Raw genomic sequence first — 24267 nt, forward strand, 5'->3', positions numbered from 1 at the left:
CCCGCTAGTTAACCTAGATAGTCCTAGTGCCCGTTAGTTAACCTAGAGTGTCCAAGTGCCCACTAGGGGACGTACTTAGTCCAAGTGCCCGTTAGCTAACCTAGATAGTCCAAGAGCCCGCAAGGTAACCTACAAAGTCTAAGTGCCCGCTAGGTAACCTAAATAGTTCAAATGCCCGCTAGGGAAACTACATAGACCAAGTGCCCGCTTGTTAACCTAGATAGTCCAAGTGCCTGCTAGTAAACCTACATAATCCATGGGCCCGCTAGTTACCCTACATAGTGCAAGGGCCCGCTAGCTAACCTAGATCGTGCAAGTGTCCGCTAGTTAACCTACATAGTACAAGTGCCCGCTAGGCAACCTAGATAGTCCAAGTGCCCGCTAGTTAACATAGATAGTGCAAGTGCCCGCTAGGGAACGTACATAGTCTAAGTGCCCGCTAGGTAACCTAGATAGTGCAAGTGCCCGCTAGTTAACCTAGATAGTTCAAGTACCCGCTACGTAACCTAGATCGTCCAAGGGCCGCCTAGTTAGCCTACATAGTCCAAGTGCCCTTTTGGTAACCTAGATAGTCCAAGTGCCCTTTCGGTAACCTAGATAGTCAAAGTGCCCTTTAGGGAACCTAGATAGTCCAAGGGCTCGCTAGTAAACCTACATAGTCCAATGGCCCGCTACTTAACCTACATATTCCAAGTGCCCGCTAGTTAACCTACATATTCTAAGTGCGCATTAGCTAACATAGATAGTCCAAGGGCCCGCTAGTTGACCTACATAGTCCAAGTGCCAGCTAGGTATCCTAGATAGTACAAGTGCCCGCTAGGGTACCTAAATAGTCCAAGTGCCTGTTAGCTAACCTAGATAGTCCAAGTGGCAGCTAGGTAACCTACATAGTCCAAGTGCCCGTTCGTTAACCTAGATAATCCAAGTGCCCGCTAGGTAACCCAGAGAGTCCAAGTGAACGCTAGTTAACCTACATAGCCCAAGTGCCCGATAGGGAACCTACATAATCCAAGTGCCCACTAGGGAACCTACATAGTCCAAGTGTCCACTAGTTAACCTAGATAGTCCACGTCACCCCTAGGTAACATAGATAGTCCAAGGGCCCGCTAGGCAACCTACATAGTCCAAATGCCCGCTAGTTAACCTACATGGTCCAAGTGCCCGCTAGGGGACCTACATAGTCCAAGTCCCGTTTGGTAACCTAGAATGTCCAACTGCCCGCTAGGTAACCTACAAAGTCTAAGTGCCTGCTAGGTTATCTATATAGTCCAAATATCCGCTAGGGAATCTACATAATCCAAGGGCCCTCTAGTTAACCTACATAGTCCAAGTACCCGCTAGTTAACCTAGATCGTCCAAGTGCCCGCTAGGTAACCTACATAGTCCAAGGGCATGCTAGGTAATCTACAAAGTCTATGTGCCCGCTAGGTTATCTATATAGTCCAAATGCCCGCTAGGGAACCTACATAGTCCAAGTGCCCGCTAGGTATCCTAGATAATCCAAATGCAGGCTAGTCAACCTATATCGTCCAAGTGCCCGCTAGTTAACCTAGATCTTCCAAGTGCCCGCTAGTTAACCTACATAGTCAATGGGCCCGCTAGTTAACCTACATAGTGAAAGAGCCCACTAGTTACCCTAGATCGTGCAAGTGTCCGCTAGTTAACCTACATAGTCCAAGTGCCAGTTAGCTAACCAAGATAGTCCAAGGGCCAGCTAGTTGACCTACATAGTCCAAGTGTCCTCTAGGTAACCTAGATAATCCAAGTGCCCGCTAGGGAACCTTCATAGTCCAAGTGCCAGCTAGGTAACCTAGATAGTCGAAGTGCCCCTAGTTAACCTAGATAGTCCTAGTGCCCGTTAGTTAACCTAGAGTGTCCAAGTGCCCACTAGGGGATGTACTTAGTCCAAATGCCCGTTAGCTAACCTAGATAGTCCAAGTGCCCGCTAGTTAACCTACATAGTCCAAGTGCCCGGTAGTTAACTTACATAGTTCAAGTGTCCGTAGGGAACATACATAGTCCAAGTGCCCGCTAGGGAACATAGAGAGTCCAAGTGCCAGCTAGGGAACCTACATAATCCAAGTGCCCGCTAGGGAATCTACATAGTCCATGAGCCCGCTAGTTAATGTAGATAGTCCAAGTGCCGCTAGTTAACCTAGATCGTCCAAGTGTCCGCTAGTTAACCTATATAGTCCAAGTGCCCGCTAGGGAACCTAGATAGTCCATGTTCCCGCTCTGGAACCTACATAGTCCAAGTGCCTCCTAGGGAACCTACATATTCCAAGTGCCCGCTCTGGAACATACATAGTCCAAGTGCCCGCTAGGGAATCTACATTGTCCAAGGGCCCGCTAGTTAACGTAGATAGTCCAAGTGACGCTAGTTAATCTACATAGTCCAAGTGCCCGCTAGTTAACCTACATAGTCTAAGTACCCGCTAGTTAACCTAGATCGTCCAAGTGCCCGCTAGGTAACCTACATAGTCCAAGCGCCCGCTAGTTAACCTACATCGTCCAAGGGCCCGCTAGTTAACCTAGATAGTCCAAGTGCCCGCTAGTTAACCTACATAGTCTATGTGCCCGCTAGGTAACCTAGACAGTTCAAGTGACCACTAGGTTACCTACATAGTCCAAGTGCCCATTCGTTAACCTACATAGTCCAAGTGCCTGCTAGGTAACCAATATTGTCCAAATGCCCGCTAGGGGCCCTAATATTCCAAATGCCCGCTAGTTAACCTAGATAGTCCAAGTGCTCAAAGGTTAACCTAGATAGTCCAAGTGCCCGCTAGTTAACCTTGATAGACCAAGTGCCCTCTAGGGAACCTATCTATTCCAAGTACGGCTAGGAAACGTACATAGTCCAAGTGCCCGCTAGGTAACGTACATAGTTCAAGTGCCCGCTAGGTAACGTAGATAGTCCAAGTGCGCGCTAGGGAACGTACATAGTCTAAATGCCTGCTAGGTAACCTAGATAGTCCAAGTGCCCGCTAGTTAACCTACATAGTCCAAGTTCCTGCTAGGTAACCTAGATAGTCCAAATGCCCGCTAGTTAACCTAGATAGTCCTAGTGCCCGTTAGTTAACCTAGAGTGTCCAAGTGCCCACTAGGGGACGTACTTAGTCCAAGTGCCCGTTAGCTAACCTAGATAGTCCAAGTGCCCGCTAGTTAATCTACATAGTCCAAGTGCCCGGTAGTTAACTTACGTAGTTCAAGTGTCCGTAGGGAACATACATAGTCCAAGTGCCAGCTAGGGAACCTACATAGTCCAAGTGCCCGCTAGGGAATCTACATAGTCCATGGGCCCGCTACTTAATGTAGATAGTCCAAGTGCCGCTAGTTAACCTAGATCGTCCAAGTGTCCGCTATTAACCTACATAGTACAAGTGCCCGCTAGGGAACCTAGATAGTCCAAGTTCCCGCTCTGGAACCTACATAGTCCAAGTGCCTGCTAGGGAACATACATAGTCCAAGTGCCCGCTCAGGAACATACATAGTCCAAGTGCCCTTCTAGGGAATCTACATAGTCCAAGGGCCCGCTAGTTAACGTAGATAGTCCAAGTGCCGCTAGTTAATCTACATAGTCCAAGGGCCCGCTAGTTAACCTACGTAGTCCAAGTACCCGCTAGTTAACCTAGATCGTCCAAGTGCCCGCTAGGTAACCTAGATAGTCCAAGGGCCCGCTAGTTAACCTACATAGTCCAAGTGCCCGGTAGTTAACTTACATAGTTCAAGTGTCCGTAGGGAACATACATATTCCATGTGCCCGCTAGGGAACATCCATAATCCAAGTGCCCGCTAGGGACCTATATAGTGCTAGTGCCCGGTAGGTAACCTAGATAGTCCAAATGCCCGCCAGGAAACCCACATAGTCTAAGTGCCCGCTAGGGAACTTACATAGTGCAAGAGCCCGCTAGGGAACCTACATTGTCCAAGTGCCCGTTAGTTAACCTACATAGTCCAAGTGCCCGCTTGGTAACCTAGATAGTCCAACAGCCCGCTAGGTAACCTACATACTCCAAGAACCCGCTAGGTAACGTAGATAGTTCAAGTGCCAGCTAGGTAACCTAGATAGTCCAAGTGCCCGCTAGGTAACCTACAAAGTCTAAGTGCCCGCTAGGTTATCTATATAGTCCAAATGCCCGCTAGGGAACCTACATAGTCCAACTGCCCGCTAGGTAACCTAGATAATCCAAATGCCCACTAGTTAACCTATATCATCCAAATGCCCGCTAGTTAACCTAGAATATCCAAGTGCCCGCTAGTTGACGTACATAGTCAATGGGCCCGCTAGTTAACCTACATAGTGCAAGAGCCCGCTAGTTAACCTAGATTGTGCAAGTGTCCGCTAGTTAACCTACATAGTCCAAGTGCCCGCTAGGTAACCTAGATAATCCAAGTGCCCGCTAGGGAACCTTCATAGTCCAAGTGCCAGCTAGGTAAACTAGATTGTCCACGTGTCCGCTAGTTAACCTACATAGTCAATGGGCCCGCTAGTTAACCTACATAGTGCAAGAGCCTGCTAGTTACCTAGATCGTGCAAGTGTCCGCTAGTTAACCTACATAGTCCAAGTGCCCGCTAGGTAACCTAGATAGTCCACGTGCCCGCTAGGTAACCTAGATAGTTCTAGTGCCTGTTAATTAACCTAGAGTGTCCAAGTGCCCACTAGGGGACGTACTTAGTCCAAGTGCCCGTTAGCTAACCTAGATAGTCCAAGTACCCGCTAGTTAACATTGATCATCCAAGTGCCCGCTATTTAACCTAGATAGTCCAAATGCCCGTTCGCTAACCTAGATAGTGCAAGTGCCCTGTAGTTAACCTACATAGTCCAAGTGCACGCTAGGTAACCTAGATAGTCCAAGGGCCCGCTAGTTAACCTACAGAGTCCAAGTGCCCGGTAGTTAACTTACATAGTTCAAGTGTCCGTAGGGAACATACATATTCCATGTGCCCGCTAGGGAACATACAGAGTCCAAGTGCCCGCTGGGGAACCTACATAGTCCAAGTGCCCGCTAGGGAATCTACATAGTCCATGGGCCCGCTAGTTAATGTAGATAGTCCAAGTGCCGCTAGTTAACCTAGATCGTCCAAGTGTCCGCTAGTTAACCTATATGGTACAAGTGCCCGCTAGGGAACCTAGATAGTCCAAGTGCCCGCTCTGGAACATACATAGTCCAAGTGCCCACTACGGAATCTACATAGTCCAAGGGCCCGCTAGTTAACGAAGATAGTCCAAGTGACACTAGTTAATCTACATATTCCAAGTGCCCGCTAGTTAACCTAGATCATCCAAGTGCCCGCTAGGTAACCTACATAGTCCAATGGCCCGCTAGTTAACCTACATCGTCCAAGGGCCCGTTAGTTAACCTAGATAGTCCAAGTGCCCACTAGTTAACCTACATAGTCCAAGTGCCCGCTCCGTAACCTAGACAGTTCAAGTGACCTCTAGGTTACCTACATAGTCCAAGTGCCCGTTCGTTAACCTACATAGTCCAAGTGCCCCCTAGGTAACCAATATAATCCAAATTCCCGCTAGGATCCCTAATAGTCCAAATGCCCGCTAGTTAATCTAGATAGTCCAAGTGCTCGCTAGTTAACCTAGATAGTCCAAGTCCCGCTAGTTAACCTAGATAGACCAAGTGCCCTCTAGGGAACCTATCTATTCCAAGTACCCGCTAGGAAACGTACATAGTCCAAGTGCCCGCTAGGTAACGTACAGAGTTCAAGTGCCCAATAGGTAACGTAGATAGTCCAAGTGCCCTCTAGGTACCCGAGATAGTCCAAGTGCCCACTAGTTAACCTACATAGTCCAAGTGCCTGCTGGGTAACCTAGATAGTCCAAGTGCCCACTAGTTAACCTACATAGTCCAGGTTCCCCCTAGGTAACCTAGATAGTCCAAGGGCCCGCTAGGTATCCTACATTGTCCTAGTGCCCCCTAGTTAACCTACATTCTCCAAGTGCCCGATAGGGAACCTACATAGTCCAAGTGCCCGCTAGGTAACCTACATAGTCCAAATGCGCGCTAGTTAACCTACATAGTCCAAGTGTCCGCTAGTTAACATTGATCACCCAAGTGCCCGCTAGTTAACCTAGATAGTCCAAGGGCCTGCTAGTTAACCTACGTAGTCCAAGGTCCGCTAGTTAACCTAGATAGTCCAAGTGCTCGCTAGTTAACCTACATAGTACAAGGGCCCGCTAGTTGACCTAGATAGTCCAAGTGCCCACTAGGTAACCTAAGTAGTCCAAATGTCCGATAGGGATCCTACATAGTCCAAGTGCCCGTTCGTTAACCTCGATAGTCCAAGTGCCCGCTAGGTAACCTAGACTTTTCAAGTGCCCGCGAGGAAACCTACATAGTCCAAGGGCCCGCTATATAACCTAGATAGTCAAAGTGCCCGTTAGGTAACATAGATAGTCCAAGTGTCCGGTAGGTAACCTACATAGTCCAAGTGCCTGCTAGGTAACCTAGATAAACCAAGTGCCCGCTAGGGAACCTTCATAGTCCAAGTGCCAGCTAGGTAACCTAGATAGTCCTAGTGCCCGTTAATTTAACCTAGAGTGTCCAAGTGCCCACTAGGGGACCTACTTAGTCCAAGTGCCCGTTAGCTAACCTAGATAGTCCAAGTGCCCGCTAGTTAACATTGATCATCCAAGTGCCCGCTAGTTAACCTAGATAGTCCAAGGGCCCGCAAGTTAACCTACATAGTCCAAGGTCCGCTAGTTAACCTAGATAGTCCAAGTGCTCGCTAGTTAACCTACATAGTACAAGGCCCCGCTAGTTGACCTAGATAGTACAGTGCCCGCTAGTTAACCTAGATAATCCAAATGCCCGCTAGGGAACCTTCATAGTCCAAGGGCCAGCTAGGTAACCTAGATAGTCCAAGTGCCCGCTAGTTAACCCAGATAGTCCTAGTGCCCTTTAGATAACCTAGAGTGTCCAAGTGCCCACTAGGGAACGTACTTAGTCCAAGTGCCCGTTAGCTAACCTAGATAGTCCCAGTGCCTGCTAGTTAACATTGATCATCCAAGTGCCCGCTAGTTAACCTAGATAGTCCAAGTGCACCCTAGTTAACCTAGATAGTCAAAGTGCCCTCTAGTTAACCTAGATCGTCCAAGTGCCCGCTAGTTAACCTACATAGTCCAAGTGCCCGCTATGTAACCTACATAGTCAAAGTGCCCGTTAGGTAACCTAGATAGTTCAATTGCCCGCTAGGTAATTTACATTGTTCAAATTCCCACTAGGTAACCTAGATACTCAAAGTGCCCCTTAACTACCCTAGATAGTCCAAGTGCCCGCTAAGCAACCTACATAGTCCAAGTGCCCGTTCGTTAACCTAGAAGTCCAAGTGCCCGCTAGGTAACCTAGACAGTCCAAGTGCCCGTTCGTTAACCTAGATAATCCAAGTGCCCGTTCGTTAACCTAGATAATCCAAGTGCCCGATAGGGAACCTACATAATCCAAGTGCCCGCTAGGCAACCTACATAGTCCAAGTGCCCGTTAGTTAACCTAGACAGTCAAAGTGCCTGCAAGGTAACCTAGATAGTCCAAGTGCCCGCAAGGTAACCTACAAAGTCTAAGTGCCCGCTAGGTAACCTAAATAGTCCAAATGCCCGCTAGGGAAACTACATAGACCAAGTGCCCGCTTGTTAACCTATATAGTCCAAGTGCCCGCTAGTTAACCTATATACCAAGTGCCCGCTACGTAACCTAGATAGTCCAAGGGCACGCTAGTTAACCTACATAGGAAAAGTGCCCGCTAGGCAACCTAGATAGTCCAAGTGCCCGCTAAGGAACCTACATAGTCCAAGTGCACGCTAGTTAACCTAGATAGTCCAAGTGCCCACTAGTTACCCTAGATAGTCCAAGTGCCTGCTAGTAAACCTACATAATCCATGGGCCCGCTAGTTAACCTAGATCGTGCAAGTGTCCGCTAGTTAACCTATATAGTCCAAGTGCCCGCTAGGTAACCTAGATAGTCCAAGGGCACGATAGTTAATCTACATAGTACAAGTGCTAGCTAGGCAACCTAGATAGTCCAAGTGCCCGCTAAGGAACCTACATAGTCCAAGTGCACGCTAGTTAACCTAGATAGTCCAAGGGCCCGCTTGTTAACATAGATAGTGCAAGTACCCGCTAGGTAACCTAGATCGTCCAAGGGCCGCCTAGTTAGCCTACATAGTCCAAGTGCCCTTTTGGTAACCTAGATAATCCAAGTGCCCTTTCGGTAACCTAGATAGTCAAAGTGCCCTTTAGGGAACCTAGATAGTCCAAGGGCCCCCTAGTAAACCTACATAGTCCATGGGCCCGCTAGTTAACCTACATATTCCAAGTGCCCGCTAGTTAACCTACATAATCTAAGTGCGCATTAGCTAACATAGATAGTCCAAAGGCCCGCTAGTTGACCTACATAGTACAAGTGCCCGCTAGGGAACCTAAATAGTCCAAGTGCCTGTTAGCTAACCTAGATAGTCCAAATGGCAGCTAGGTAACCTACATAGTCCAAGTGCCCGTTCGTTAACATAGATGATCCAAGTGCCCGCTAGGTAACCCAGAGAGTCCAAGTGAACGCTAGTTAACCAACATAGTCCAAGTGCCCGATAGGGAACCTACATAATCCAAGTGCCCATTAGGGAACCTACATAGTCCAAGTGTCCACTAGTTAACCTAGATAGTCCACGTCACCCCTAGGTAACCTAGATAGTCCAAGGGCCCTCTAGGCAACCTACATAGTCCAAGGGCCCGCTAGTTAACTTAGATAGTCCAAGTGCCGCTAGTTAATCTACATAGTCCAAGGGCCCGCTAGTTAATCTACATAGTCCAAGTACCCGCTAGTTAACCTAGATCGTCCAAGTGCCCGCTAGTTAACCTACATAGTCTATGTGCCCGCTAGGTAACCTAGACAGTTCAAGTGACCAGTAGGTTACCTACATAGTTCAAGTGCCCGTTGGTTAACCTACATAGTCCAAGTGCCTGTCAGGTAACCAATATTGTCCAAATGCCCGCTAGGGTCCCTAATATTCCAAATGCCCGCTAGTTAACCTAGATAGTCCAAGTGCTCAAAGGTTAACCTAGATAGTCCAAGTGCCCGCTAGTTAACCTAGATAGACCAAGTGCCCTCTAGGGAACCTATCTATTCCAAGTACCCCTAGGAAACGTACATAGTCCAAGTGCCCGCTAGGTAACGTACATAGTTCAAGTGTCCGCTAGGTAACGTAGATAGTCCAAGTGCCCGCTAGGGAACGTACATAGTCCAGTAACCTAGATAGTCCAAGTGCCCGCTAGTTAACCTACATAGTCCAAGTTCCTGCTAGGTAACCTAGATAGTTCAAGTGCCCGCTAGTTAACCTAGATAGTCCTAGTGCCCGTTAGTTAACCTAGATAATCCAAGTGCCCGATAGGGAACCTACATAATCCAAGTGCCCGCTAGGCAACCTACATAGTCCAAGTGCCCGTTAGTTAACCTAGACAGTCAAAGTGCCTGCAAGGTAACCTAGATAGTCCAAGTGCCCACTAGTTAATCTACATAGTCCAAGTGCCCGGTAGTTAACTTACGTAGTTCAAGTGTCCGTAGGGAACATACATAGTCCAAGTGCCAGCTAGGGAACCTACATAGTCCAAGTGCCCGCTAGGGAATCTACATAGTCCATGGGCCCGTTAGTTAATGAAGATAGTCCAAGTGCTGCTAGTTAACCTAGATCGTCCAAGTGTCCGCTAGTAAACCTACATAGTACAAGTGCCCACTAGGGAACCTAGATAGTCCAAGTTCCCGCTCTGGAACCTACATAGTCCAAGTGCCCGCTAGGGAATCTACATCGTCCAAGGGCCCGCTAGTTAACGTAGATAGTCCAAGTTCCGCTAGTTAATCTACATAGTCCAAGGGCCCGCTAGTTAACCTACATAGTCCAAGTACCCGCTAGTTAACCTAGATCGTCCAAGTGCCCGTTAGGTAACCTACATAGTCCAAGGGCCCGCTAGTTAACCTACATAGTCCAAGGGCCCGCTAGTTAACCTAGATATTCCAAGGGCCTGCTAGGTAACCTACATAGTCCAAGTTCCCGCTTGGTAACCTAGATAGTCCAACAGCCCGCTAGATAACCTACATACTCCAAGAACCCGCTAGGTAACGTAGATAGTTCAAGTGCCAGCTAGGTAACCTACAAAGTCTAAGTGCCCGCTAGGTTATCTATATAGTCCAACTGCCCGCTAGGTAACCTAGATAATCCAAATGCCCACTAGTTAACCTATATCGTCCAAGTGCCCGCTAGTTAACCTAGAATATCCATGTGCCCGCTAGTTGACGTACATAGTCAATGGGCCCGCTAGTTAACCTACATAGTGCAAGAGCCCGCTAGTTAACCTAGATTGTGAAAGTGTCCGCTAGTTAACCTACATAGTCCAAGTGCCCGCTAGGTAACCTAGAGAATCCAAGTGCCCGCTAGGGAACCTTCATAGTCCAAGTGCCAGCTAGGTAACCTAGATAGTCCAAGGGCCCGCTAGTTAACCTACATAGTCCAAGTGCCCGGTAGTTAACTTACATAGTTCAAGTGTCCGTAGGGAACATACATATTCCATGTGCCCGCTAGGGAACATACATAATCCAAGTGCCCGCTAGGGAACGTATATAGTGCTAGTGCCCGGTAGGTAACCTAGATAGTCCAAATGCCCGCCAGGAAACCCACATAGTCCAAGTGCCCGCTAGGGAACTTACATAGTGCAAGGGCCCGCTAGGGAACCTACATAGTCCAAGTGCCCGTTAGTTAACCTACATAGTCCAAGTGCCCGCTTGGTAACCTAGATAGTCCAACAGCCCGCTAGGTAACCTACATACTCCAAGAGCCCGCTAGGTAACGTAGATTGTTCAAGTGCCAGCTAGGTAACCTAGATAGTCCAACTGCCCGCTAGGTAACCTAGATAATCCAAATGCCCACTAGTTAACCTATATCGTCCAAGTGCCCGCTAGTTATCCTAGAATATCCAAGTGCCCGCTAGTTGACGTACATAGTCAATGGGCCCGCTAGTTAACCTACATAGTGCAAGAGCCCGCTAGTTAACCTAGATTGTGCAAGTGTCCGCTAGTTAACCTACATAGGCCAAGTGCCCGCTAGGTAACCTAGATAATCCAAGTGCCCGCTAGGGAACCTTCATAGTCCAAGTGCCAGCTAGGTAACCTAGATAGTCCAAGGGCCCGCTAGTTAACCTACATAGTCCAAGTGCCCGGTAGTTAACTTACATAGTTCAAGTGTCCGTAGGGAACATACATATTCCATGTGCCCGCTAGGGTACATACATAATCCAAGTGCCCGCAAGGGAACCTATATAGTGCTAGTGCCCGGTAGGTACCCTAGATAGTCCAAATGCCCGCCAGGAAACCCATATAGTCCAAGTGCCCGCTAGGGAACTTACATAGTGCAAGGGCCCGCTAGGGAACCTACATAGTCCAAGTGCCCGTTAGTTAACCTACATAGTCCAAGTGCCCGCTTGGTAACCTAGATAGTCCAACAGCCCGCTAAGTAACCTACATACTCCAAGAACCCGCTAGGTAACGTAGATAGTTCAAGTGCCAGCTAGGTAACCTAGATAGTCCAAGTGCCCGCTAGGTAACCTACAAAGTCTACGTGCCCGCTAGGTTATCTATATAGTCCAAATGCCCGCTAGGGAACCTACATAGTCCAACTGCCCGCTAGGTAACCTAGATAATCCAAATGCCCACTAGTTAACCTATATCATCAAAGTGCCCGCTAGTTAACCTAGAATATCCAAGAGCCCGCTAGTTGACGTACATAGTCAATGGGCCCGCTAGTTAACCTACATAGTGCAAGAGCCCGCTAGTTAACCTAGATTGTGCAAGTGTCCGCTAGTTAACCTACATAGGCCAAGTGCCCGCTAGGTAACCTAGATAATCCAAGTGCGCGCTAGGGAACCTTCATAGTCCAAGTGCCAGCTAGGTAACCTAGATAGTCCAAGGGCCCGCTAGTTAACCTACATAGTCCAAGTGCCCGGTAGTTAACTTACATAGTTCAAGTGTCCGTAGGGAACATACATATTCCATGTGCGCGCTAGGGAACATACATAATCCAAGTGCCCGCTAGGGAACCTATATAGTGCTAGTGCCCGGTAGGTAACCTAGATAGTCCAAATGCCCGCCAGGAAACCCACATAGTCCAAGTGCCCGCTAGGGAACTTACATAGTGCAAGGGCCCGTTAGTTAACCTAGATAGTCCAAGTGCCCGCTTGGTATCCTAGATAGTCCAACAGCCCGCTAGGTAACCTACATACTCCAAGAACCCGCTAGGTAACGTAGATAGTTCAAGTGCCAGCTAGGTAACCTAGATAGTCCAACTGCCCGCTAGGTAACCTAGATAATCCAAATGCCCACTAGTTAACCTATATCGTCCAAGTGCCCGCTAGTTATCCTAGAATATCCAAGTGCCCGCTAGTTGACGTACAAAGTCAATGGGCCCTCTAGTTAACCTACATAGTGCAAGAGCCCGCTAGATAACCTAGATTGTGCAAGTGTCCGCTAGTTAACCTACATAGGCCAAGTGCCCGCTAGGTAAACTAGATAATCCAAGTGCCCGCTAGGAAACCTTCATAGTCCAAGTGCCAGCTAGGTAACCTAGATAGTCCAAGGGCCCGCTAGTTAACCTACATAGTCCAAGTGCCCGGTAGTTAACTTACATAGTTCAAGTGTCCGTAGGGAACATACATATTCCATGTGTCCGCTAGGGAACATACATAATCCAAGTGCCCGCTAGGGAACCTATATAGTGCTAGTGCCCGGTAGGTAACCTAGATAGTCCAAATGCCCGCCAGGAAACCCATATAGTCCAAGTGCCCTCTAGGGAACTTACATAGTGCAAGGGCCCGCTAGGGAACCTACATAGTCCAAGTGCCCGTTAGTTAACCTACATAGTCCAAGTGCCCGCTTGGTAACCTAGATAGTCCAACAGCCCGCTAAGTAACCTACATACTCCAAGAACCCGCTAGGTAACGTAGATAGTTCAAGTGCCAGCTAGGTAACCTAGATAGTCCAAGTGCCCGCTAGGTAACCTACAAAATCTAAGTGCCCGCTAGGTTATCTATATAGTCCAAATGCCCACTAGGGAACCTACATAGTCCAACTGCCCGCTAGGTAACCTAGATAACCCCAATGCCCACTAGTTAACCTATATCATCCAAGTGCCCGCTAGTTAACCTAGAATATCCAAGTGCCCGCTAGTTGACGTACATAGTCAATGGGCCCGCTAGTTAACCTACATAGTGCAAGAGCCCGCTAGTTAACCTAGATTGTGCAAGTGTCCGCTAGTTAACCTACATAGTCCAAGTGCCCGCTAGGTAACCTAGATAATCCAAGTGCCCGCTAGGGAACCTTCATAGTCCAAGTGCCAGCTAGGTAACCTAGATAGTCCACGTGCCCGCTAGTTAACCTACATAGTCAATGGGCCCGCTAGTTAACCTACATAGTGCAAGAGCCTGCTAGTTACCTAGATCGTGCAAGTGTCCGCTAGTTAACCTACATAGTCCAAGTGCCCGCTAGGTAACCTAGATAGTCCACGTGCCCGCTAGGTAACCTAGATAGTTCTGGTGCCTGTTAGTTAACCTAGAGTGTCCAAGTGCCCACTAGGGGACGTGCTTAGTCCAAGTGCCCGTTAGCTAACCTAGATAGTCCAAGTGCCCGCTAGTTAACATTGATCATCCAAGTGCCCGCTATTTAACCTAGATAGTCCAAATGCCCGTTCGGTAACCTAGATAGTGCAAGTGCCCTGTAGTTAACCTACATAGTCCAAGTGCACGCTAGGTAACCTAGATAGTCCAAGGGCCCGCTAGTTAACCTACATAGTCCAAGTGCCCGGTAGTTAACTTACATAGTTCAAGTGTCCGTAGGGAACATACATATTCCATGTGCCCGCTAGGGAACATACAGAGTCCAAGTGCCCGCTAGGGAACCTACATAGTCCAAGTGCCCGCTAGGGAATCTACATAGTCCATGGGCCCGCTAGTTAATGTAGATAGTCCAAGTGCCGCTAGTTAACCTAGATCGTCCAAGTGTCCGTTAGTTAACCTATATAGTACAAGTGCCCGCTAGGGAACCTAGATAGTCCAAGTGCCCGCTCTGGAACATACATAGTCCAAGTGCCCGCTAGGGAATCTACATAGTCCAAGGGCCCGCTAGTTAACGAAGATAGTCCAAGTGCCACTAGTTAATCTACATAGTCCAAGTACCCACTAGTTAACCTAGATCGTCCAAGTGCCCGCTAGGTAACCTACATAGTCCAAGGGCCCGCTAGTTAACCTACATCGTCCAAGGGCCCGTTAGTTAACCTAGATAGTCCAAGTGCCCACTAGTTAACCTACATAGTCCAAGTGCCCGCTACGTAACTTAGACAGTTCAAGTGACCACTAGGTTACCTACATAGTCCAAGTGCCCATTCGTTAACCTACATAGTCCAAGTGCCCGCTAGGTAACCAATATAGTCCAAATTCCCGCTAGGGTCCCTAATAGTCCAAATGCCCGCTAGTTAATCTAGATAGTCCAAGTGCTCGCTAGTTAACCTAGATAGTCCAAGTCCCGCTAGTTAACCTAGATAGTCCATGTGCCCGCTAGGAAACGTACATAGTCCAAGTGCCCGCTAGGTAACGTACAGAGTTCAAGTGCCCAATAGGTAACATAGATAGTCCAGGTGCCCGCTTGGTACCCGAGATACTCCAAGTGCCCGCTAGTTAACCTACATAGTCCAAGTGCCTGCTAGGTAACCTAGATAGTCCAAGTGCCCACTAGTTAACCTACATAATCCAGGTTCCCCCTAGGTAACCTACATAGTCCAAGTGCCTATTCGTTAACCTAGATAATCCAAGTGCCCGCTAGGTAACCCAGAGAGTCCAAGTGAACGCTAGTTAAACTACATACTCCAAGTGCCCGATAGGGAACCTACATAATCCAAGTGCCCACTAGGGAACCTACATAGTCCAAGTGCCCGCTAGGCAACCTACATAGTCCAAGTGCCCACTAGTTAACCTAGATAGTCCACGTCACCCCTAGGTAACCTAGATAGTCCAAGGGCCCGCTAGGCAACCTACGTAGTCCAAATGCCCGCTAGTTAACCTACATAGTCCAAGTGGCCGCTAGGGGACCTACATAGTCCAAGTCCCGTTAGGTAACCTAGATAGTCCAAATGACTGCTAGGGAACCAATATAGTCCAAGTGCCCGCTAGGGAACTTACATAGTCCAAGGGCCCGCTAGGGAACCTACATAGTCCAAGTGCCCGTTAGTTAACCTAGATAGTCCAAGTGCCCGCTTGGTATCCTAGATAGTCCAACAGCCCGCTAGGTAACCTACATACTCCAAGAACCCGCTAGGTAACGTAGATAGTTCAAGTGCCAGCTAGGTAACCTAGAAAGTCCAACTGCCCGCTAGGTAACCTACAAAGTCTAAGTGCCTGCTAGGTTATCTATATAGTCCAAATGTCCGCTAGGGAATCTACATAGTCTAAGGGCCCGCTAGTTAACCTACATAGTCCAAGGGCCCGCTAGTTAACCTAGATATTCCAAGGGCCTGCTAGGTAACCTACATAGTCCAAGTTCCCGCTTGGTAACCTAGATAGTCCAACAGCCCGCTAGATAACCTACATACTCCAAGAACCCGCTAGGTAACGTAGATAGTTCAAGTGCCAGCTAGGTAACCTACAAAGTCTAAGTGCCCGCTAGGTTATCTATATAGTCCAACTGCCCGCTAGGTAACCTAGATAATCCAAATGCCCACTAGTTAACCTATATCGTCCAAGTGCCCGCTAGTTAACCTAGAATATCCATGTGCCCGCTAGTTGACGTACATAGTCAATGGGCCCGCTAGTTAACCTACATAGTGCAAGAGCCCGCTAGTTAACCTAGATTGTGAAAGTGTCCGCTAGTTAACCTACATAGTCCAAGTGCCCGCTAGGTAACCTAGAGAATCCAAGTGCCCGCTAGGGAACCTTCATAGTCCAAGTGCCAGCTAGGTAACCTAGATAGTCCAAGGGCCCGCTAGTTAACCTACATAGTCCAAGTGCCCGGTAGTTAACTTACATAGTTCAAGTGTCCGTAGGGAACATACATATTCCATGTGCCCGCTAGGGAACATACATAATCCAAGTGCCCGCTAGGGAACGTATATAGTGCTAGTGCCCGGTAGGTAACCTAGATAGTCCAAATGCCCGCCAGGAAACCCACATAGTCCAAGTGCCCGCTAGGGAACTTACATAGTGCAAGGGCCCGCTAGGGAACCTACATAGTCCAAGTGCCCGTTAGTTAACCTACATAGTCCAAGTGCCCGCTTGGTAACCTAGATAGTCCAACAGCCCGCTAGGTAACCTACATACTCCAAGAGCCCGCTAGGTAACGTAGATTGTTCAAGTGCCAGCTAGGTAACCTAGATAGTCCAACTGCCCGCTAGGTAACCTAGATAATCCAAATGCCCACTAGTTAACCTATATCGTCCAAGTGCCCGCTAGTTATCCTAGAATATCCAAGTGCCCGCTAGTTGACGTACATAGTCAATGGGCCCGCTAGTTAACCTACATAGTGCAAGAGCCCGCTAGTTAACCTAGATTGTGCAAGTGTCCGCTAGTTAACCTACATAGGCCAAGTGCCCGCTAGGTAACCTAGATAATCCAAGTGCCCGCTAGGGAACCTTCATAGTCCAAGTGCCAGCTAGGTAACCTAGATAGTCCAAGGGCCCGCTAGTTAACCTACATAGTCCAAGTGCCCGGTAGTTAACTTACATAGTTCAAGTGTCCGTAGGGAACATACATATTCCATGTGCCCGCTAGGGTACATACATAATCCAAGTGCCCGCAAGGGAACCTATATAGTGCTAGTGCCCGGTAGGTACCCTAGATAGTCCAAATGCCCGCCAGGAAACCCATATAGTCCAAGTGCCCGCTAGGGAACTTACATAGTGCAAGGGCCCGCTAGGGAACCTACATAGTCCAAGTGCCCGTTAGTTAACCTACATAGTCCAAGTGCCCGCTTGGTAACCTAGATAGTCCAACAGCCCGCTAAGTAACCTACATACTCCAAGAACCCGCTAGGTAACGTAGATAGTTCAAGTGCCAGCTAGGTAACCTAGATAGTCCAAGTGCCCGCTAGGTAACCTACAAAGTCTACGTGCCCGCTAGGTTATCTATATAGTCCAAATGCCCGCTAGGGAACCTACATAGTCCAACTGCCCGCTAGGTAACCTAGATAATCCAAATGCCCACTAGTTAACCTATATCATCAAAGTGCCCGCTAGTTAACCTAGAATATCCAAGAGCCCGCTAGTTGACGTACATAGTCAATGGGCCCGCTAGTTAACCTACATAGTGCAAGAGCCCGCTAGTTAACCTAGATTGTGCAAGTGTCCGCTAGTTAACCTACATAGGCCAAGTGCCCGCTAGGTAACCTAGATAATCCAAGTGCGCGCTAGGGAACCTTCATAGTCCAAGTGCCAGCTAGGTAACCTAGATAGTCCAAGGGCCCGCTAGTTAACCTACATAGTCCAAGTGCCCGGTAGTTAACTTACATAGTTCAAGTGTCCGTAGGGAACATACATATTCCATGTGCGCGCTAGGGAACATACATAATCCAAGTGCCCGCTAGGGAACCTATATAGTGCTAGTGCCCGGTAGGTAACCTAGATAGTCCAAATGCCCGCCAGGAAACCCACATAGTCCAAGTGCCCGCTAGGGAACTTACATAGTGCAAGGGCCCGTTAGTTAACCTAGATAGTCCAAGTGCCCGCTTGGTATCCTAGATAGTCCAACAGCCCGCTAGGTAACCTACATACTCCAAGAACCCGCTAGGTAACGTAGATAGTTCAAGTGCCAGCTAGGTAACCTAGATAGTCCAACTGCCCGCTAGGTAACCTAGATAATCCAAATGCCCACTAGTTAACCTATATCGTCCAAGTGCCCGCTAGTTATCCTAGAATATCCAAGTGCCCGCTAGTTGACGTACAAAGTCAATGGGCCCTCTAGTTAACCTACATAGTGCAAGAGCCCGCTAGATAACCTAGATTGTGCAAGTGTCCGCTAGTTAACCTACATAGGCCAAGTGCCCGCTAGGTAAACTAGATAATCCAAGTGCCCGCTAGGAAACCTTCATAGTCCAAGTGCCAGCTAGGTAACCTAGATAGTCCAAGGGCCCGCTAGTTAACCTACATAGTCCAAGTGCCCGGTAGTTAACTTACATAGTTCAAGTGTCCGTAGGGAACATACATATTCCATGTGTCCGCTAGGGAACATACATAATCCAAGTGCCCGCTAGGGAACCTATATAGTGCTAGTGCCCGGTAGGTAACCTAGATAGTCCAAATGCCCGCCAGGAAACCCATATAGTCCAAGTGCCCTCTAGGGAACTTACATAGTGCAAGGGCCCGCTAGGGAACCTACATAGTCCAAGTGCCCGTTAGTTAACCTACATAGTCCAAGTGCCCGCTTGGTAACCTAGATAGTCCAACAGCCCGCTAAGTAACCTACATACTCCAAGAACCCGCTAGGTAACGTAGATAGTTCAAGTGCCAGCTAGGTAACCTAGATAGTCCAAGTGCCCGCTAGGTAACCTACAAAATCTAAGTGCCCGCTAGGTTATCTATATAGTCCAAATGCCCACTAGGGAACCTACATAGTCCAACTGCCCGCTAGGTAACCTAGATAACCCCAATGCCCACTAGTTAACCTATATCATCCAAGTGCCCGCTAGTTAACCTAGAATATCCAAGTGCCCGCTAGTTGACGTACATAGTCAATGGGCCCGCTAGTTAACCTACATAGTGCAAGAGCCCGCTAGTTAACCTAGATTGTGCAAGTGTCCGCTAGTTAACCTACATAGTCCAAGTGCCCGCTAGGTAACCTAGATAATCCAAGTGCCCGCTAGGGAACCTTCATAGTCCAAGTGCCAGCTAGGTAACCTAGATAGTCCACGTGCCCGCTAGTTAACCTACATAGTCAATGGGCCCGCTAGTTAACCTACATAGTGCAAGAGCCTGCTAGTTACCTAGATCGTGCAAGTGTCCGCTAGTTAACCTACATAGTCCAAGTGCCCGCTAGGTAACCTAGATAGTCCACGTGCCCGCTAGGTAACCTAGATAGTTCTGGTGCCTGTTAGTTAACCTAGAGTGTCCAAGTGCCCACTAGGGGACGTGCTTAGTCCAAGTGCCCGTTAGCTAACCTAGATAGTCCAAGTGCCCGCTAGTTAACATTGATCATCCAAGTGCCCGCTATTTAACCTAGATAGTCCAAATGCCCGTTCGGTAACCTAGATAGTGCAAGTGCCCTGTAGTTAACCTACATAGTCCAAGTGCACGCTAGGTAACCTAGATAGTCCAAGGGCCCGCTAGTTAACCTACATAGTCCAAGTGCCCGGTAGTTAACTTACATAGTTCAAGTGTCCGTAGGGAACATACATATTCCATGTGCCCGCTAGGGAACATACAGAGTCCAAGTGCCCGCTAGGGAACCTACATAGTCCAAGTGCCCGCTAGGGAATCTACATAGTCCATGGGCCCGCTAGTTAATGTAGATAGTCCAAGTGCCGCTAGTTAACCTAGATCGTCCAAGTGTCCGTTAGTTAACCTATATAGTACAAGTGCCCGCTAGGGAACCTAGATAGTCCAAGTGCCCGCTCTGGAACATACATAGTCCAAGTGCCCGCTAGGGAATCTACATAGTCCAAGGGCCCGCTAGTTAACGAAGATAGTCCAAGTGCCACTAGTTAATCTACATAGTCCAAGTACCCACTAGTTAACCTAGATCGTCCAAGTGCCCGCTAGGTAACCTACATAGTCCAAGGGCCCGCTAGTTAACCTACATCGTCCAAGGGCCCGTTAGTTAACCTAGATAGTCCAAGTGCCCACTAGTTAACCTACATAGTCCAAGTGCCCGCTACGTAACTTAGACAGTTCAAGTGACCACTAGGTTACCTACATAGTCCAAGTGCCCATTCGTTAACCTACATAGTCCAAGTGCCCGCTAGGTAACCAATATAGTCCAAATTCCCGCTAGGGTCCCTAATAGTCCAAATGCCCGCTAGTTAATCTAGATAGTCCAAGTGCTCGCTAGTTAACCTAGATAGTCCAAGTCCCGCTAGTTAACCTAGATAGTCCATGTGCCCGCTAGGAAACGTACATAGTCCAAGTGCCCGCTAGGTAACGTACAGAGTTCAAGTGCCCAATAGGTAACATAGATAGTCCAGGTGCCCGCTTGGTACCCGAGATACTCCAAGTGCCCGCTAGTTAACCTACATAGTCCAAGTGCCTGCTAGGTAACCTAGATAGTCCAAGTGCCCACTAGTTAACCTACATAATCCAGGTTCCCCCTAGGTAACCTACATAGTCCAAGTGCCTATTCGTTAACCTAGATAATCCAAGTGCCCGCTAGGTAACCCAGAGAGTCCAAGTGAACGCTAGTTAAACTACATACTCCAAGTGCCCGATAGGGAACCTACATAATCCAAGTGCCCACTAGGGAACCTACATAGTCCAAGTGCCCGCTAGGCAACCTACATAGTCCAAGTGCCCACTAGTTAACCTAGATAGTCCACGTCACCCCTAGGTAACCTAGATAGTCCAAGGGCCCGCTAGGCAACCTACGTAGTCCAAATGCCCGCTAGTTAACCTACATAGTCCAAGTGGCCGCTAGGGGACCTACATAGTCCAAGTCCCGTTAGGTAACCTAGATAGTCCAAATGACTGCTAGGGAACCAATATAGTCCAAGTGCCCGCTAGGGAACTTACATAGTCCAAGGGCCCGCTAGGGAACCTACATAGTCCAAGTGCCCGTTAGTTAACCTAGATAGTCCAAGTGCCCGCTTGGTATCCTAGATAGTCCAACAGCCCGCTAGGTAACCTACATACTCCAAGAACCCGCTAGGTAACGTAGATAGTTCAAGTGCCAGCTAGGTAACCTAGAAAGTCCAACTGCCCGCTAGGTAACCTACAAAGTCTAAGTGCCTGCTAGGTTATCTATATAGTCCAAATGTCCGCTAGGGAATCTACATAGTCTAAGGGCCCGCTAGTTAACCTACATAGTCCAAGTACCCGCTAGTTAACCTAGATCGTCCAAGTGCCCGCTAGGTAACCTACATAGTCCAAGGGCCTGCTAGATAACCTACAAAGTCTATGTGCCCGCTAGGTTATCTATATAGTCCAAATGCCCGCTAGGGAACTTATATAGTCCAAGTGCCCGCTAGGTATCCTAGATAATCCAAGTGCCGGCTAGTTAACCTATATCGTCCAAGTGCCCGCTAGTTAACCTAGATCTTCCAAGTGCCCGCTAGTTAACCTACATAGTCAATGGGCCCGCTAGTTAACCTACATAGTGCAAGAGCCCGCTAGTTACCCTAGATCGTGCAAGTGTCCGCTAGTTAACCTACATAGTCCAAGTGCCAGTTAGCTAACCTAGATAGTCCAAGGGCCCGCTAGTTGACCTACATAGTCCAAGTGTCCGCTAGGTAACCTAGATAATCCAAGTGCCCGCTAGGGAACCTTCATAGTCCAAGTGCCAGCTAGGTAACCTAGATAGTCCAAGTGCCCCTAGTTAACCTAGATAGTCCTAGTGCCCGTTAGTTAACCTAGAGTGTCCAAGTGCCCACTAGGGGACGTACTTAGTCCAAGTGCCCGTTAGCTAACCTAGATAGTCCAAGTGCCCGCTAGTTAACCTACATAGTCCAAGTGCCCGGTAGTAACTTACATAGTTCAAATGTCCGTAGGGAACATACATAGTCCAAGTGCCCTCTAGGGAACATAGAGAGTCCAAGAGCCAGCTAGGGAACCTACATAATCCAAGTGCCCGCTAGGGAATCTATATAGTCCATGGGCCCGCTAGTTAATGTAGATAGTCCAAGTGCCGCTAGTTAACCTAGATCGTCCAAGTGTCCGCTAGTTAACCTATATAATCCAAGTGCCCGCTAGGGAACCTAAATAGTCCAAGTTCCCACTCTGGAACCTACATAGTCCAAGTGCCTGCTAGGGAACCTACATAGTCCAAGGGCCCGCTAGTTAACGTAGATAGTCCAAGTGCTGCTAGTTAATCTACATAGTCCAAGGGCCCGCTAGTTAATCTACATAGTCCAAGTACCCGCTAGTTAACCTAGATCGTCCAAGTGCCCGCTAGGTAACCTACATAGTCCAAGCGCCCGCTAGTTAACCTACATAGTCCAAAGGCCCGCTAGTTAACCTACATCGTCCATGGGCCCGCTAGTTAACCTAGATAGTCCAAGTGCCCGCTAGTTAACCTAGATAGACCAAGTGCCCTCTAGGGAACCTATCTATTCCAAGTACCGCTAGGAAACGTACATAGTCCAAGGGCCCGCTAGGTAACGTACATAGTTTAAGTGCCCGCTAGGTAACGTAGATATTCCAAGTGCCCGCTAGGGAACGTACATAGTCCAAGTGCCCGCTAGGTAACCTAGATAGTCCAAGTGCCCGCTAGTTAACCTACATAGTCCAAGTTCCTGCTAGGTAACCTAGATAGTCCAACTGCCCGCTAGTTAACCTAGATAGTCCTAGTGCCCGTTAGTTAACCTACAGTGTCAAAGTGCCAACTAGGGGACGTACTTAGTCCAAGTGCCCGTTAGCTAACCTAGATAGTCCAAGTGCCCGCTAGTTAATCTACATAGTCCAAGTGCCCGGTAGTTAACTTACGTAGTTCAAGTGTCCATAGGGAACATACATAATCCAAGTGCCAGCTAGGGAACCTACATAGTCCAAGTGCCCGCTAGGGAATCTACATAGTCCATGGGCCCGCTAGTTAATGTAGATAGTCCAAGTGCCGCTAGTTAACCTAGAACGTCCAAGTGTCCGCTAGTAAACCTACATAGTACAAGTTCCCGCTAGGGAACCAAGATAGTCCAAGTTCCCGCTCTGGAACCTACATAGTCCAAGTGCCTGCTAGGGAACCTACATAGTCCAAGTGCCCGCTCTGGAACATACATAGTCCAAGTGCCCGCTAGGGAATCTACATAGTCCAAGGGCCCGCTAGTTAACGTAGATAGTCCAAGTGCGGCTAGTTAATCTACATAGTCCAAGGGCCCGCTAGTTAACCTACATAGTCCAAGTACCCGCTAGTTAACCTAGATCGTCCAAGTGCCCGCTAGGTAACCTACATAGTTCAAGGGCCCGCTAGTTAACCTAGATATTCCAAGGGCCTGCTAGGTAACCTACATAGTCCTTAGTGCCCGATAGGGAACATACATAATCCAAGTGCCCGCTAGGTAACCTATGTAGTGCAAGAGCCCGCTAGTTAACCTAGATTGTGCAAGTGTCCGCTAGTTAACCTACATAGTCCAAGTGCCCGCTAGGTAACCTAGATAATCCACGTGCCCGCTAGGGAACCTTCATAGTCCAAGTGCCAGCTAGGTAACCTAGATAGTCCAAGTGCCCGGTAGTTAACTTACATATTTCAAGTGTCCGTAGGGAACATACATAATCCAAGTGCCCGCTAGGGAACCTATATAGTGCTAGTGCCCGGTAGGTAACCTAGATAGTCCAAATGCACGCCAGGAAACCCACATAGTCCAAGTGCCCGCTAGGGAACTTACATAGTGCAAGGGCCCGCTAGGGAACCTACATAGTCCAAGTGCCCGTTAGTTAACCTACATAGTCCAAGTGCCCGCTTGGTAACCTAGATAGTCCAACAGCCCGCTAGGTAACCTACATACTCCAAGAACCCGCTAGGTAACGTAGATAGTTCAAGTGCCAGCTAGGTAACCTAGATAGTCCAAGTGCCCGCTAGGTAACCTACTAAGTATAAGTGCCCGCTAGGTTATCTATATAGTCCAAATGCCCGCTAGGGAACCTACATAGTCCAACTGCCCGCTAGGTAACCTAGATAACCCCAATGCCCACTAGTTAACCTATGTCATCCAAGTGCCCGCTAGTTAACCTAGAATATACAAGTGCCCGCTAGTTGACGTACATAGTCAATGGGCCCGCTAGTTAACCTACATAGTGCAAGAGCCCGCTAGTTAACCTAGATTGTGCAAGTGTCCGCTAGTTACCCTACATAGTCCAAGTGCCCGCTAGGTAACCTAGATAATCCAAGTGCCCTCTAGGGAACCTTCATAGTCCAAGTGCCAGCTAGGTAACCTAGATAGTCCAAGGGCCCGCTAGTTAACCTACATAGTCCAAGTGCCCGGTAGTTAACTTACATATTTCAAGTGTCCGTAGGGAACATACATAATCCAAGTGCCCGCTAGGGAACCTATATAGTGCTAGTGCCCGGTAGGTAACCTAGATAGTCCAAATGCCCGCCAGG

The sequence above is a fragment of the Tenrec ecaudatus genome, chromosome 1, assembly GCF_050624435.1.
Source record: "Tenrec ecaudatus isolate mTenEca1 chromosome 1, mTenEca1.hap1, whole genome shotgun sequence".
In the NCBI taxonomy this organism is placed as follows: Eukaryota; Metazoa; Chordata; class Mammalia; order Afrosoricida; family Tenrecidae; genus Tenrec; species Tenrec ecaudatus.